This window comes from Podarcis gaigeae (assembly GCF_964106915.1).
Source record: "Podarcis gaigeae genome assembly, chromosome: 12".
Lineage (NCBI taxonomy): Eukaryota > Metazoa > Chordata > Lepidosauria > Squamata > Lacertidae > Podarcis > Podarcis gaigeae.
In genome coordinates, this window is record NC_139688.1 from 20430868 (window position 1) to 20445126 (window position 14259).

The 14259-nt window shown below is 44.3% G+C and overlaps 1 long non-coding RNA gene across 1 annotated transcript in view; it reads left to right on the forward strand.

The window, feature by feature from the left end:
* Nucleotides 1-14259, forward strand: part of LOC310828145 — a 582793-nt gene that overhangs the window by 186398 nt on the left and 382136 nt on the right. The window lies entirely within an intron of this gene.

The window sequence follows — 14259 nt, forward strand, 5'->3', positions numbered from 1 at the left end:
TGAAGATAAATTCTAGGCAGCAGCAGGCTCTGAATTAGCTCCTCCAGTAGAAACAGAAGATAATCTGAATGCATTTTCTCTGTGTAAATCATCCCAGGCAAATAGCTGGACCTAATTTAGTGAGAGAGGGTGCTCTGTGGTGAATAAACATATAATCAAGGACCAAATCAGTCCTGGATTTACATACAAGATTGTAAGCAACAGCATAGGACCTTAGAATATGAGGGACCACTAAATTAAAATAAATAAATAGGCTAAATTTAAATTACTAAAAAATTACATAACTGGTTAAATAATAAATGAAGTGGAAAACACTCTAAGCAGACATTACAAGTTTTCATATATGGAAAGTAAGAAGCCATAAGGTATTTTCATTTAAAGGCATTTCGTATGCAAATAGACTTATTGCAAAGTTAAGTTATATTGTTAGTCTACCATTGAGGTAGGGGATGCGAGTGGCGCTGTGTTCTAAACCCCTGAGCCTAGGGCTTGCAGATCGGAAGGTCAGAGGTTTGAATCCCCACGACGGGGTGAGCTCCCGTTGCTCAGTCCCAGCTCCTGCCAACCTAGCAGTTTGAAAGCACATCAAAGTGCAAGTAGATAAATAGGTACTGGTCCGGCGGGAAGGTAAACGGCATTTCCATTCACTGCTCTGGTTTCGCCAAAAACAGCTTAGTCATGCTGGCCACATGACCCAGGAAAACTGTCTGCAGACAAACGTCAGCTCCCTCAGCCAGTAAAGTGGCTGGATTTAGAAGGCAATTGGGCCGGATCCGGCCCCCGGGCCTTAGTTTGCCTACCCATGACCTAGGCCCTAGTCAAGAGTTCAAAATGTGTACAATGAGCACATGGATGTGTGTGACAAGTTATACATGTGGAGGCACCCTGCAGATGCTCTGTTAAGGCACAGGTTGAGGGCCAGAGTCTCCCCCTCCCAGTATTCACTGCTTGCACTTTTGAGTGTCTGAACAGAGTTTAGGTCTACCTGGTCTCAACAATAAGAAACAGGTGTTTGGTTTGGTTTGAAAAGAAATACAAAATGCACACTTCACTCCATGATCATATTTCTTCCTTGTATCAGTTTCAAAAAATGCATTCCACAAGTATATGAAATAGAACTGCTAGGTGTATTTTTAGGTACGCTTATTGCTCATCAATTGCATAGCAGCTCATCAGAACAGAGCTTCCTAACATGTTCGAAACATATGGGCCAGGTGACATATGCCACACAGATGCACTTTAGCATTCAGTGCATGAAGTACAAAGGAAAGAAGGCAACTCATCTCAGCTGCAGGTGATCCATTGATTTGCTCTTAGTATCCACTTTCTTTATTCTTCTTTCTCTAAGATGGAAGGGTGGACCCAGGCGATTAAACTTCTCCCTACCACCCCCCCCCATGTGTCATTTTTCCTATGAATCTGAGCATTGATGTTTCTAATTTTCAGCATATGCAAGCTCTTAGGAGAGATGAGGTGTGATTTCAAACACAAGCTTTCGTTGTCATATGGGTGAACCATCTAACAATCTGGCAATTTAGTGTGATGCTTCAGCTGAGGTTTCTCCACATGAAGTACACATAATTGGTTTGCATTTCTTTCAGCCATCTGCAAAAGATTGTATCAGGTCCATGACAACAAACAGCTACAGTATATATGCAATTCTGCTCATTGTGGCTCTAAAGGGCTCTGATGGTCATGGGCAAAATATCCCTGGTTATTCCCAAAACAGTAATGTAAAGCTAATGCTACACCTGGCTCCAGGTAACAGAGCGAGACACCTTCCACCCTGCCCATCCCCCAAAAAACATCACCACTTTTGTCACCAGCTGCTGCTTTTCCTCTTCCTGGCTGCCTGACCCCTTCCTATTTTTTTGTAATTGTTTTATGAAATCGTTAATGCTTTATGTTGCAAGCTGGCCTGAGAGGTGTTTTTACACTGGAAGGGCAGGATATGAATGCATTAATAAAATGGAATAAAATAGAAGCCCTGCAACATTGGAAGAATGCCGGATACACTGCCTCTGGGACAGATACCCTGGCAGAACACCCCAGTGTCATGAACTGGCAGGACACCACCGGGACAAGCTGAACATGGGGAAGGGGAGGTTGGGGACTTAGGAGGTACTCACAGGCAGTGCCTGATTTATATATAAACTAAACAAGCTATAGCTTAGGGCCCCACTCCCTTGGGGGGCCGCAAAAAAAATTTTAAGTGAAAAAACCTGGATGTACATTTCCAAAATATAAGATAAAAATCAAATCAAATAAAACCTACATACAGCAACAGGGTTTTGTGTTGTGTAGGCTCCTATGAATGTAAGTAATAGGCCCCGCCTGCTAGCCTGCTCCCTAAAATATCACTGGTTTGCTCATTTCTATATATAGGGTGTCTATTAGGTTCATAAATTGCCATATAGCATATATTCAACACAAAAAACAGCGACATTTTGTTGTTGACAAAGGACAGCTGGACATATAAAGGGCCCCATTACCTCCAGTAGCTTAGGGCCTCATCAAACCTAAATCTTGCCCTGCTCACAGGACATTGGAGGACATCGCAGGGCCAGCTGACAGTTCAGGGGACGGCGACCTATCATTAGGGAAACGGTGGGCTCTGAGGCATCAGGAAGAATGAGAAGTGCACTCTAAAAGACTGAGGCAGGCAAGTGAACACAGTCCAGGCCACTAGTGGACTAGGTGGAGATCATGGGGCTTCTTAGGTCGAGGAGGAGGTTGGTGGTCACTCAGGTGGATTAAGATTAGGGCAGGTGAGGATCACAAACTTCATCAAGCGGCGAGGTAGAGCTTCTAAGCTTGAGCAAGCTCAGATGCAGCAATCCAGGTTGGCAAGGCTAAAAGGGGAGCAAGGCAGAGACTGAGTGCAATGGGCAGCAAACGATGGCTGCTCTCTTAAGTAATTCCCACAGAATGTTCTGAGGTCCATTGTATATCTAGCTTTCAAAAAGGATTAACTATACAGAGGGTCAGCTTATCAGCATTATTCATGCTGAAATACTATATATGTGTAATCAATGTAGAAGATGAATAGGGCAAACATTGCAAATTCCCCTGGGACATCTAGCCAACCAGGGTTGGGAGAATTCACTATACCAGGGTTTCTTTGTGTGTGTGTGTTTTTCTTTTAGTCTGAGGGCTGCATCACCTCATGGGCAGCGTTCTGGGGTTACACGCATACACCGGCTGCAATGGACATGGCCAGAGTGGGCAGAACAACTGATGTGCCTTTTACCTTTGTGTAGTTGGCTACATTCCAGCCATGCAAAAGTCAGATTTCTCTGACAAATCTCTCTCTCTCTCTGCCCAGGCAAGCAAGAGGCATTATTACAGTTCATTGGCACTTTCCAGGCAAGTAGAGAGCAAGGCAGGGCCACTGAGGGAAGAGTAGTCTAGGGGGAATCTTGAGAGCTGGATAGAGAGGCCTAGAGGAGTCCCCTGGGGTTCCTTGCTCCTGCACCGTGCACACATTGCAATGAGCAGATCATTGGTCTGGGTCAGCATGACAATCCTTATCAGCCCTGATTGGATTTCCAGAAAGAAATCAGTCCATAAGCTCAATGATTACTTGGCCTCTTTGAAATGGTAGGAACCCCAGTTGTGGGGATGTCTGACCTCCTTGCATTACAAACTTTTGCAAAGGTCTTGGTGACCAGGAAAGATTTCTGCATGGTCATTTTTCATAGGGTGTGTATAATATATCTATATCTATTTATTCTATATATATATAAGACCTTATAATTCCTATAACAGTGAGCATAGTCTGAGCTGCTTCTGGATGCTTTGTCAAACAAAGAGAAAGCAGAAGGCCATTTTCCCAGCTGCGAGTGAGCACTACAGGAAGTGTGGCTCAGTGACTTGGTGACTCACACAGTGCTAGCCAACAATTGGAGGAACTCTCTAGAGGAAGTGACCAAAATAGCTGTGCAGGATCCTGCTTGTGGCTGTTTAAATAAATACAGGATAAAGAACAGGCCAGGCTGTAGGGCACAAAGTATGGACGCCAGGTTTGAGAATTATTTAATGCCAGTTCCATGTCAGGCGCGCGCACACACCCCAAACACAACATGTGCGCTTCCCTCAGGAAATAGCAGTGATCTTATGCCTACATCTTAAGGTGTGTGTCCTTAGGATATTTCATCCCCTGTGCCAGGAGAATAGATGGAAGCTTCTGTTACGGCTTCTTAAGCTGCGCAGATGCTTCGACAGCTGCAGGGGAAAAGAAGAAACAGGTGGTGCTGCCTCCAGCTCCATAGGAAATGGATGGAGGATGGGAGGCACAGGGGACTGTGCAGCAGGCCAAATGTTTGGGACCAGATGGGTGTGACTGGTGGGCCCCACGCCCAGGAACTACCTAGGACATTTGTTTGGAAGCTGTGGCTGGAGGAAGGCTTGCCGGGGTTGATGTAAACATCTGTGGAAGCTGCCAGGGATGTCTGAGAAACAAGGCAATAGCTTCATCATCAGTTTCTCACTGACAGAAGATAGCATGGGATAGCAAGGCATGCAGAGGGTCTGGTTCACTCTCGCCTCATAAATTTCTCCCCCAGCTAAGCTTATTTTAGGAGCTGCCAAGATCCACAGACAGCTGCCCCATGTGGTGATCCCTGAGACTGCAGGTAGTGGTTTCTCAGTGCAGTACCCTGACTGACTCCATCCACTCATGTCGGTCATTGGTTCCCCATAGGCAGGAAAGAGTACAATATGGCTTCCTAGCTTAGCATTGCTTGAGCTGCAATGACTTCCTGAGCTCTGGCATAGTCCTTATTGATTTTTCCTTAGTTCTGGATTGCCAGTTGATCTTGTCTCCTGGTTTGTGCTCAGTTCTGATTTACTCTCTGATCCCGCTGGCTGGCTTTTCCACCACAGTTCAGGGTTCCTGGCTCACCTCAGTCTGCTAACCCCTGGTTTGGCCTTGACATCCTCACAATGCATTATGCTCATGGACTATATTATGTGTTTCAGAATGGAGTACATGATTCAGGCTCAGTATTGCGTATATGTTGCTCTTCAGACATGCATATTAATTATTCTATGTATTAAGTATTATATTAAAACAATATGGAATTCAACTTTTAATGCAGTACAGTGGTCCCTCAGGTTAAGTACTTAATTCGTTCCGGAGGTCTGTTCTTAACCTGAAACTGTTCTTAACCTGAAGCACCACTTTAGCTAATGGGGCCTCCTCCTGCCGCTGCGCCGCTGGAGCACGACTTCTGTTCTCATCCTGAAGCAAAGTTCTTAACCTGAAGACCATTTCTGGGTTAGCGGAGTCTGTAACCTGAAGCGTATGTAACCTGAAGTACCACTGTACAGTAAGAAATAAAAGAAGCAATAAAAATGCAAGCGCTGGACTAGGACCTGGGAGACCAGGCCAGGGTTCAAATTCCTACTTGGCCTTGAAGCTCACTGGATGACCTAGGGCCAGTCACTATCTTTCAGTATAAGCTACCTCACAGGGTCCTTGTGGGGATATACACAACTTTGGATCTCCTTGGAGGAAAGGTGGTATATAAATGTAATGGACGGACGGATGGATGGATGGATAATGCAATGGGTGTGCATGTTGTGTTAAAGTTATTCAGTATTTGGTGTGATATAACTCAGCTTGAAACCTTGACTACTTTCATTCTAAATTGACACTCAGAGTTACTCTCTCTCTCTTAGCTTCTTCCTTCATTCCGCTGTAGTGAGTTTCCACCCCTTTCTATGTCTTGCAAACCTGCCCCTGCCCCACCCTATTATTTCTGGCCCATCCCACTCACCTTCCAGGTGGACTGCCAAGTTCTAAGAATGACAGAGCAGGTGCGCGCTCTCTCGCTCTCTCTCTCTCTCTCTCTCTCTCTCTCTGTGTGTGTGTGTGTGTGTCCAGTGAATAGCTCAGTTGGTTACAGTATAGCTCAGTTGGTTAGAGTATGGTGTTGATGATGCAAAGGTTGCAGGTTTGATCCCCATACAGGATAGCTGCATAATCCTGCATTGCAGGGAGTGGAACTCTTCCAACTCAACAAGTATATACCGTAATTCATTCTCTCTCTCTCTCTCTCTCTCTCTCTCTCTCTCTCTCACACACACACACACACACACACACACACACAGACTGTTCTTCATACATACTAAGCCACTCCACCATAGACCACCTGAATGAAGCTCATGGACCACTGGTGGCCTGTGGACCACACCCTTTGAACCACTGCATAGTCTACTGAGTTCACTAGAGACTTAACTCTTGTGGAAGCTTAAAGACTAACACATTTAGAATGGCATAAGCTTCCACAGGCAAGAGTCCACTTCATCAAAAGTAAGCAATGAGATCAGAGAAAAAGGAAATGCAAAAAGTACAAGCAGTGGCGATTCAATTAGTGGAAATAAGCAGTTACCCTTTACAACAGCAGTGACTTGTAATAATACTATCGACATAGTAACACTGAATTAAATAATGCGTAATAGGACAGGAAACCATTCTTTTCATTCAGACATGGATGAATAGAGTTGAGCTTCTTGATGAATTATAATACAGCATTTCCCTTTCTTGGGAGTCTTCCTCTGAAATTGTGGCTACCACAATATCAGTATCAGAGTGTCCAGACTGCAATGTTCTCCCACGTGTATGCAAAGGGAAATTCAATAATAAATAAATAATACATGTTACCCGGATAGCCCACATGCTTCAGGTAATTTGCTATTAACTCAGTCAGTTTGCTATGTGTTAATAGCAACAACAAAACATAGCAGCAGCCCCCCCCATAACATTAAGCCTGGTGTCTGCTAAAAGAAAAACAACCTTGGTGGTAAGATTCAAACTGAGAGATAAGCACTTCACATCTGCCATTCGGATGGGAAATGCATTGGAAGAAAACACGAATCAGAGTTTCTACTTCCTCAGGCAATCTGCAGAAGGAATTCTTGTCATATGACCTGTCCACAGAGCAAACCACCAGGCATTAAACCTAGAAACGGCAAGAGCTCACCTAAACCTTGCATCATCTTCAGTAAACAGGGTGCTGGGAATGAGGAAGGTAAAAGAACAGGGCAGGAGAGCCACACTTCCTGGCAGAGGCCCCAGTATGCCAGTGATTATTTATAGATAAATGTCTTTGCCCCACATTTTGGATTTACAACACAGTACTCTGAAGAAGGGCTGGGGGACCTGTGGGCCTCTAGATGTTGCAGGACTCCAACTCCCATAAGCCCCAGTGAGCATGTTTGGTGGCTGGAGATGATGGGAGTTGTGGGCTGCAACATCTGCAAGGCCACAGGTTCCTCACCCCTCTGCTAAAGTAGCCATTGATTCCTTGGAAAGGACAATGGTAACCAAATCAAGTTGCTGGTTCTTCAAGAGACAACACACATATGAGTCAGCAAACACTGATGGTAATAATCCCAGTGGTTGCAGGCAAATAAATGTTTAGAGTGTTTATCCATGCTGAAGTCTCAGCAGATGATAAGCCAACTTCCACATACTGTATTGGCTAGCACTTTGGCTTCTCAAATATCTATTCTGGATTCTCTTTAAATAGTAGTTTTATTGTTGAGCCAAACTGAAATCCCAAACAATAACTGAGACACAGACTGTGCTCTACAGAATTTACCTGCTGGAAGAATTGAACAGCTTCCTTTTGTCCAATAAAAATGAGCAACCCCAGCTGCGCTGTTATTAGCTCTGGGCCAAAATGCTTTTACCATAAGCCATCTAGGACCCTGAAAAACAAAGCCTCAATGCTTGAAGGTTTTAACTTGCTTGTCCAAAAGTCATTTAGAAACTCAATTCTTCATGGAGAAGACCAATATTTTAGTTTTTTGATAAATTGAACCTGGGTTCCTTTGGCAGAGAATTAGGATGCAAATATAATCAATTAACGTGGGTGCTGTTTAGCCTGCAACAACCCAAAGCTTTTTGACAAGCGCATACTTTTAAATCTTTATTTTATTTTACTTCCACAGTCATTTGGCAGCATGGAAGCCTCGAAGGCTGCTATGAACTTCCATAAAAGGCTTCACTCAACATGTATTAATAATATTTGTGCAAGCAGTTGGCCAGTGTTTAAAGAGGACAGAGAACGGAACTAAGTCCTGCCAGCTCTCCTCTCCCACTATGAGTGATGTGACCAAAGTCATTTGTGGCATAACCCCACAGCAATCAGGGTGTCCTTCTCAAGGTGGAAAGCACAGACCACTCCCTGTAGCTTTTGAGGCTTCTGCATTTGGTTAAGAAAGCAATAAATTTGCGTAGCATAATGTCTCTTATCATATCCTTTTTATCCTTTGCTTCAAAGAAGTGAAATATATTTACACAAAGAGCACAAGACTTTGTGGAGTTTATCTGGATGTATGTGCCATAATAAACAGGACTTCCAGTAAAAACAGAATCATAGCTCTACTTCATCCTTTGTTTTACAAGGGGTTCATAATATAGTTCTTCCCTCCAGCTAGGCTTTAAACATATTCATTGCCCTTTTCCTTTCCTTTTTCTTTTTTCTTTTGCAAGGTTTCCTCTATATAAAGCATAAATATATGTTGCTTGCTTTGATCTGCTCACTGGCAGCACTTGAATTTGGTCCAGACCTCTGTGTAGTTAAACGTTATCATATGCCATACAGCACTTCCTGCGGACTGTATTTAAAAAGAATGTGAAATCTATGCATGTCTTGCTGTAAAGGATGGGGCACGACCTGTGTTCTGTTTTTTGAAAACTTTGATTCAGCTCTGCCTTGCTCATGCTTAGGCTACAAGTTGCCTGGCTCTAATCCATAGCCTAGTTAAGCCACGGTACTTCATTTTAACGTGATGTATTCCTCCTGATTTCAACAGGAGCAAATCTGTTTAAGTCTAAGTCCTTCAAGTTTAAATAGGATGTGAATGTGGCTCCACCGATTCCCATTATTGTTACCTAAAGTAACTCTGTAGCCTTTCAGCAGCAAAGGGAAAAAGCTGAATAAATACATCAGCTCCAATCAGCAGCACTATTAAAGTCTTTCTGATCCTTTGTAATCCCTCCACAGTTTGGTTATGTTTAGCCTGTATAAACTAGGGAGACTTTGCGGAGGGGGGATATTGAAAAAAGGACTGCATTGTGTGAAAAAGAAAAAGACTTCTTCCCTCCCTCCTAGTTCTGTCACAATACCCAAATCACATTCAGAATCTGATCCTAGTCATAGGCAACAAGTAGTTCTCTTTGAGCAGCGGTCAGCAATCTAAGGCCCATGGGCCACAAGTGGCCCATGGGGGTCGTTTAACCAGCCCATGAGGCGCCCCCAAACCGAGCCGCCCGCTTGGCGAGTCCCTGCATGCTGTGCTAAACTGGTGCAGCACGGCACGGGGACTCGCTTTCATGGCGCTGGAAATTGCGTCTGCGCACGTGCCCATGAGCGTGCGATTCAGCCCATGGAGGGATCTCCGTTGGAGTGAACCGGCCCAGGCAAGGTAAAGCTTGCTGACCCCTGTCTTTGAGAGAGGGCTGTAGTTCAGAGCACATGCAGAATCCTTGGCATCTCCAGGTAGAAAAAGTTTTAATTCAAAGACAGTGCAAGAAGAAGAAAAAAGAATAACCCAAAGAGTCATATAACCGTAACATATCAGATGAAAATCATCAGTATTATTGTGTTGTGTTTTTAGTCTAACTTCAGCAAATAAACCAACAAGACACCTTCATCATAGTTTGCAAACTCCCTTTGATTAGGAAGAGTCTGTAGTGAGCAGAATGGAGAGAGAGAGAGACAGAGAGAGAGAGAGAGAGAGAGAGAGAGAGAGAGAGAGAGAGAGATGTTTCCTTTCCATCTCAGAAATACAGAAAATCACTAGCTCCACATTCTGGCTCTCATTGAGAAAGAATGTCCCTCAATATCTCTGGCTTTCAAGCAGGAATTATGAAGGCTGCAGTCGTAATGCCCGCTTACCTAGAAGCCCATTAAATTTGATGGGACTTTAGTTCTAAGGAGACAAATATAGGTAATGGTAAAGGTACCCCTGACGGGCTCTGGTCCATGGGGTCACGACTAAACAACAACCCCTGACCATTAGGTCCAGTCGCGGACGACTCTGGGGTTGCACACTCATCTCTATAGGCCGAGGGAGCCAGCGTTTGTCCGCAAACAGTTTCTGGATCATGCGGCCAGCATGACTAAGCCACTTTCTGGCGAACCAGCGCAGCGTACGGAAACGCCGTTTACCTTCCCATGAGAGGTACCTATTTATCTACTTGCACTTTGACATGCTTTCGGACTGCTAGGTGGGCAGGAGCTGGGACTGAACAATGGGAGCTCACCCTGTTGCGGGGATTTGAACCACCAACCTTCTGATCGGCAAGCCCAAGGCTCAGTGGTTTAGACCACAGTGCCACCCGCGTTATAGGGTTGCACTGTTCCTGAGATAAGCAAGCTTACAGTGCAATCTTTTACACGTCTCTCCCAAGAATCGTAGAACTGTAGAGTTGGACTCCCAAGGGGTCTCCAACCCCCTGCTTTCAGGAAACCTTCCCTTTGTGGCATTCATGTGTTTAGCAGTTGTACTGGTTCTAAGTTTAAATGGTTCCACTTAAAAGGCACAGTAGTCATCCAAAGTGGCTTCTCCTTGCCACTAGGAACCATCCTTCTCTTTTGTTGCCTTGCTCTGACTTTGAATTTCCAATGTGTTTTGAATGCACACACTAATGGCTCAGAAGGGAGTGACGTTGTGGGAGAGAAGTTAAAGATTCCGGAATTGGTGTTTGAAATCTAAATCAGCTTTGAAGTGCCCAAGACGCTCTGCTCTCATTAGAGAAAGTTGACATTTTCAATAAGGAAGGTCAATTTGTGGTTATTACTACAAATGTATTGCTTTTCCTGCTGTCAAAAGCTGAAACTCAAGCCACCTAACTGTGCTGGAGACATGCAAGAGGCAATGTTTGAAGAGCAGTTTATTAAAGGAGGAAATGTGGTGAATCTCAGATTCGTTTTTAATACCCTCCATATAACATTAAGATTATTGTATTATGATCCACTTGTTACAAGACTTGGTGATCTTCAGTAAAGCAGAGCAAAGACAGCGGTTAGAAAACACAGTGCCTCAGATTGTTAAGGACAGACACAGTTTAGGGATATATACACTGTGTGGGCAAAGATGTCATGGAGTACCGAACTACCTGTTTGTCGAGCATTTATCCTGTTTCGTTTGCAGGAAGACTAGAATTGGCTGTTTAATAAGCATTCACTCTGAATTTGTTTGAGGAGAGGTTATATGACATTGCGTCAAAGCAAGTGGTATCTGACTTTATCTCTCACTTTCCTTATTGAAAAAAAGTCTGTATGAGCCTTTTCCTTACACCAGGATTATATCAAAAAGATGTGATTGCACAGCTCTTGTCTTCAGTCACCACTGCTATCGTGTGGCTGTCAGTGTGTATCAGCATCCATCACAGCAGTGCACCAGGAGACCACTCATGCTTTTGTTTTTTAATCTAGCATCTTCCTCCATCATTGCAGTCATCTCACTCCTGCTCAGAAACACAACTGAGTTGCTGCGAACAACTTCCTGTCAGATGGGGGAGGTGCTGGGGGGCAAGTGTCTCTTTTCTTTGTACACACAGGGGTGGGGGGTGTGCATTATCATCCAGCAACTTGATGTGCCAGGATGTGGCCTTCCTGGTGGCCCTTGGTTTTAACACTCTGCAAAACTGCTTGCTGGTTCCATTTCTTTTCTGCTGGGAATGCAAAGAAACAGTTCACAATTTCCTGCACTTTATTCCCCCAGGGTGTCATCATTATGGGAAACACTGCCGAAAGAGGAGGAAATGTGTATGTGAAAATAGCAACTGAAATCAAAGGGAGGCATATTCCGTATAAACTGCAGCACAACTGCAGCAAAAGCTGTCGGCTGTGACATGTTAGCAGGGCCGTTCTTCTGCTTTGGGTGACTGTGTTTTAAACATGTACAAATTCTAGAAATTTGTGGAATAGGGGTTTTCCCCTAATGGGTGGGTATTTTTGTGTCTTTTTTAAAGGTAGAAAAAGTTGGAGGGAAATTATAAAGATCTCCAACATTTACTTAACTATTCACAATAAAAAATACACACGCAGCCTGTGCTAAGTTGGGACTAAATATTAGGAAGAACTTTCTGACGGTGAGAGCTGTTTGACAGTGGAACAGACTACCTTGAATGCGGTGGACTCTTCACAGAGGTTGGATGGCCAACTGTCAAGGATTCTTTAACTGTGATTCCTGCATTGCAGGGGTTTGGACTAGATGACCCCCCCCCAGAGTCCCTTCCAACTCCACAATTCTATGATTCTAAAGCCAAACGGGTTATTAACTGCACCAGACTAGAAAAAAAATCACACTTAAGTTCCACTGAATTCAATGTTGTGACCTAAGTTCAGGATGTAACCGTAAGCAAGGCTTTGTTTAGCCTTAAGGTTTCCGTTGAATGAAAGGCTTCTTACGTTGTGCCTTTGCACTGGCAATGAGGAGCTTCTTTCTGTCCGGCGAAGGGCTGGCTATTCTGTTGTTCTGCTGGTTGGCACCAGTCCCCAGTTCAGACTGCAGAAAATAGACTGATCCCAAGGCAAAACCACTGTGTGTCTCCTTCCTCTGCTTTAGCTACCTATGATTCCCCATTAACTACTTCCTGTGGGGTGTTCTCAAGCACAGGGATTTGGGAGTCTCAAACAGCGGTGCAGTGCAGGAGCTCATCATCCCCAGACCTAACCCTAAACCCCAAGGAAAATCAAAAAATGCCTGATTGGGGCAAAGGGTGGTATTAAGTTGTGGGTGAACATATCAGACAACACAGCAATTCTTCAAACAGCTCTTGTTTATTCACAGGCCAGAACAGAACTGAACTGAAGGGTTCAGTCAGCCTGCTTATATAGAGCTCCAGTACAACGTAACTGTAACAATTTTCTAAAACTATCCAATCACTGAACGTCACTTTCAATCCCTTATTTGCATAACTATCTACAGTATCCCCCTGCTGGCCCAGGATGAGAACTTCAGTACATAAAAGGTGGTACAGGGGTTCACCTATGAAACTTTGACTGGGCAGACCTGGGTTTTCATGCCTCATCAGTCATGAAGTTCACTGAGTATTCCTGGGTCTGGGCTGAGCCTGCCTAAAAAAGGGCCCATGTGCCAGGCCATCCCATGGGCAGATCTATTATGAAACTAATGAAGCTTAAGATTCAGGGTCCTGAACCCTGTCTACAGGGTTCTTTAAGTCTACATTGCTTAAAGAAAAGAGAGGGTCCAGAAAATCCAATTTGAGTCACACAGCTCAAATAGGTTAATTTTTGGTGGTACCTATGTTGACAATCCCAAAGTCTGAGAGTCAGTAGTGCAGGTGCTGCAAAGGTAAGTTGGTAAGTTGCCTGTTCTGCTGAACAGTGCTTAGATTCTTTTTGCGCTTTGTCTCCAGAAAATGACATTGCAAGAAGTCTCTCCGCTGATGAAACTGGGTGTAAGTTGCTAGAAGAACCAGAAATGATAGAGGTGGAAGGGACTCTGAGCATCATCTTGTCCAGCCCCCTGCAACGCAGGGATCTTTTGCTCAACATGGGGCTCGAAAACTAATAGGCATAGGTCATTCTTAATCACCCCAGTGACTTTGACAGGTGAGATAATCCAGGACTGCCATTTTAATCAAAATCTGAGATGTAGTAGTTAATTAAATGTGGTGAACTGTCATGGAACAACTCCATTGAAGAAAGTAACAGGGGTGACACAAACCTCATTGCAGGTTGTGAAGGGGCCGCCATAACAGTTTGAGCTTCAGGGTCCCCAAAATGTAGGTCATTCCCAAACATACAACACTGGCAAATACTTCAACAAGTGATGCTAGCCCTCCTGCTGTGAAAAAAGTACCAGAGCTGCACTCCCACGCATTAATGCTCCACAGTCCCACACTGGTCTCAGGTCCACACTGATGGCATTCATAAGCTTGTGCCTGATTTTACTAAAAGTTGGTCCAATTAATCGTGCACCATTTCCTACTCTCTTCCCCGCCCCCCCATCACCCAGTAGTATGCAGCAGCTGTTTCCAGCAGTCATTCTTCGTATTCAGCAAACCTTCCTCTCCCAACAGCTGGAAATCGATCTTTTCTGTGTTAAGACCGTTTGCTGAGAAGGTTACTAATATCCCTCTTGGGTCTGCCTTGATTTCGCCTGGCTACATCATTAAGCAGGTCAGGACTTTGATCTTTTGTGCTTTGTACTTTGGTTTCACAGGGCTTAGATGCTTGTGAAAGGAGAGGCCTAACATGGTCAAAATATCTG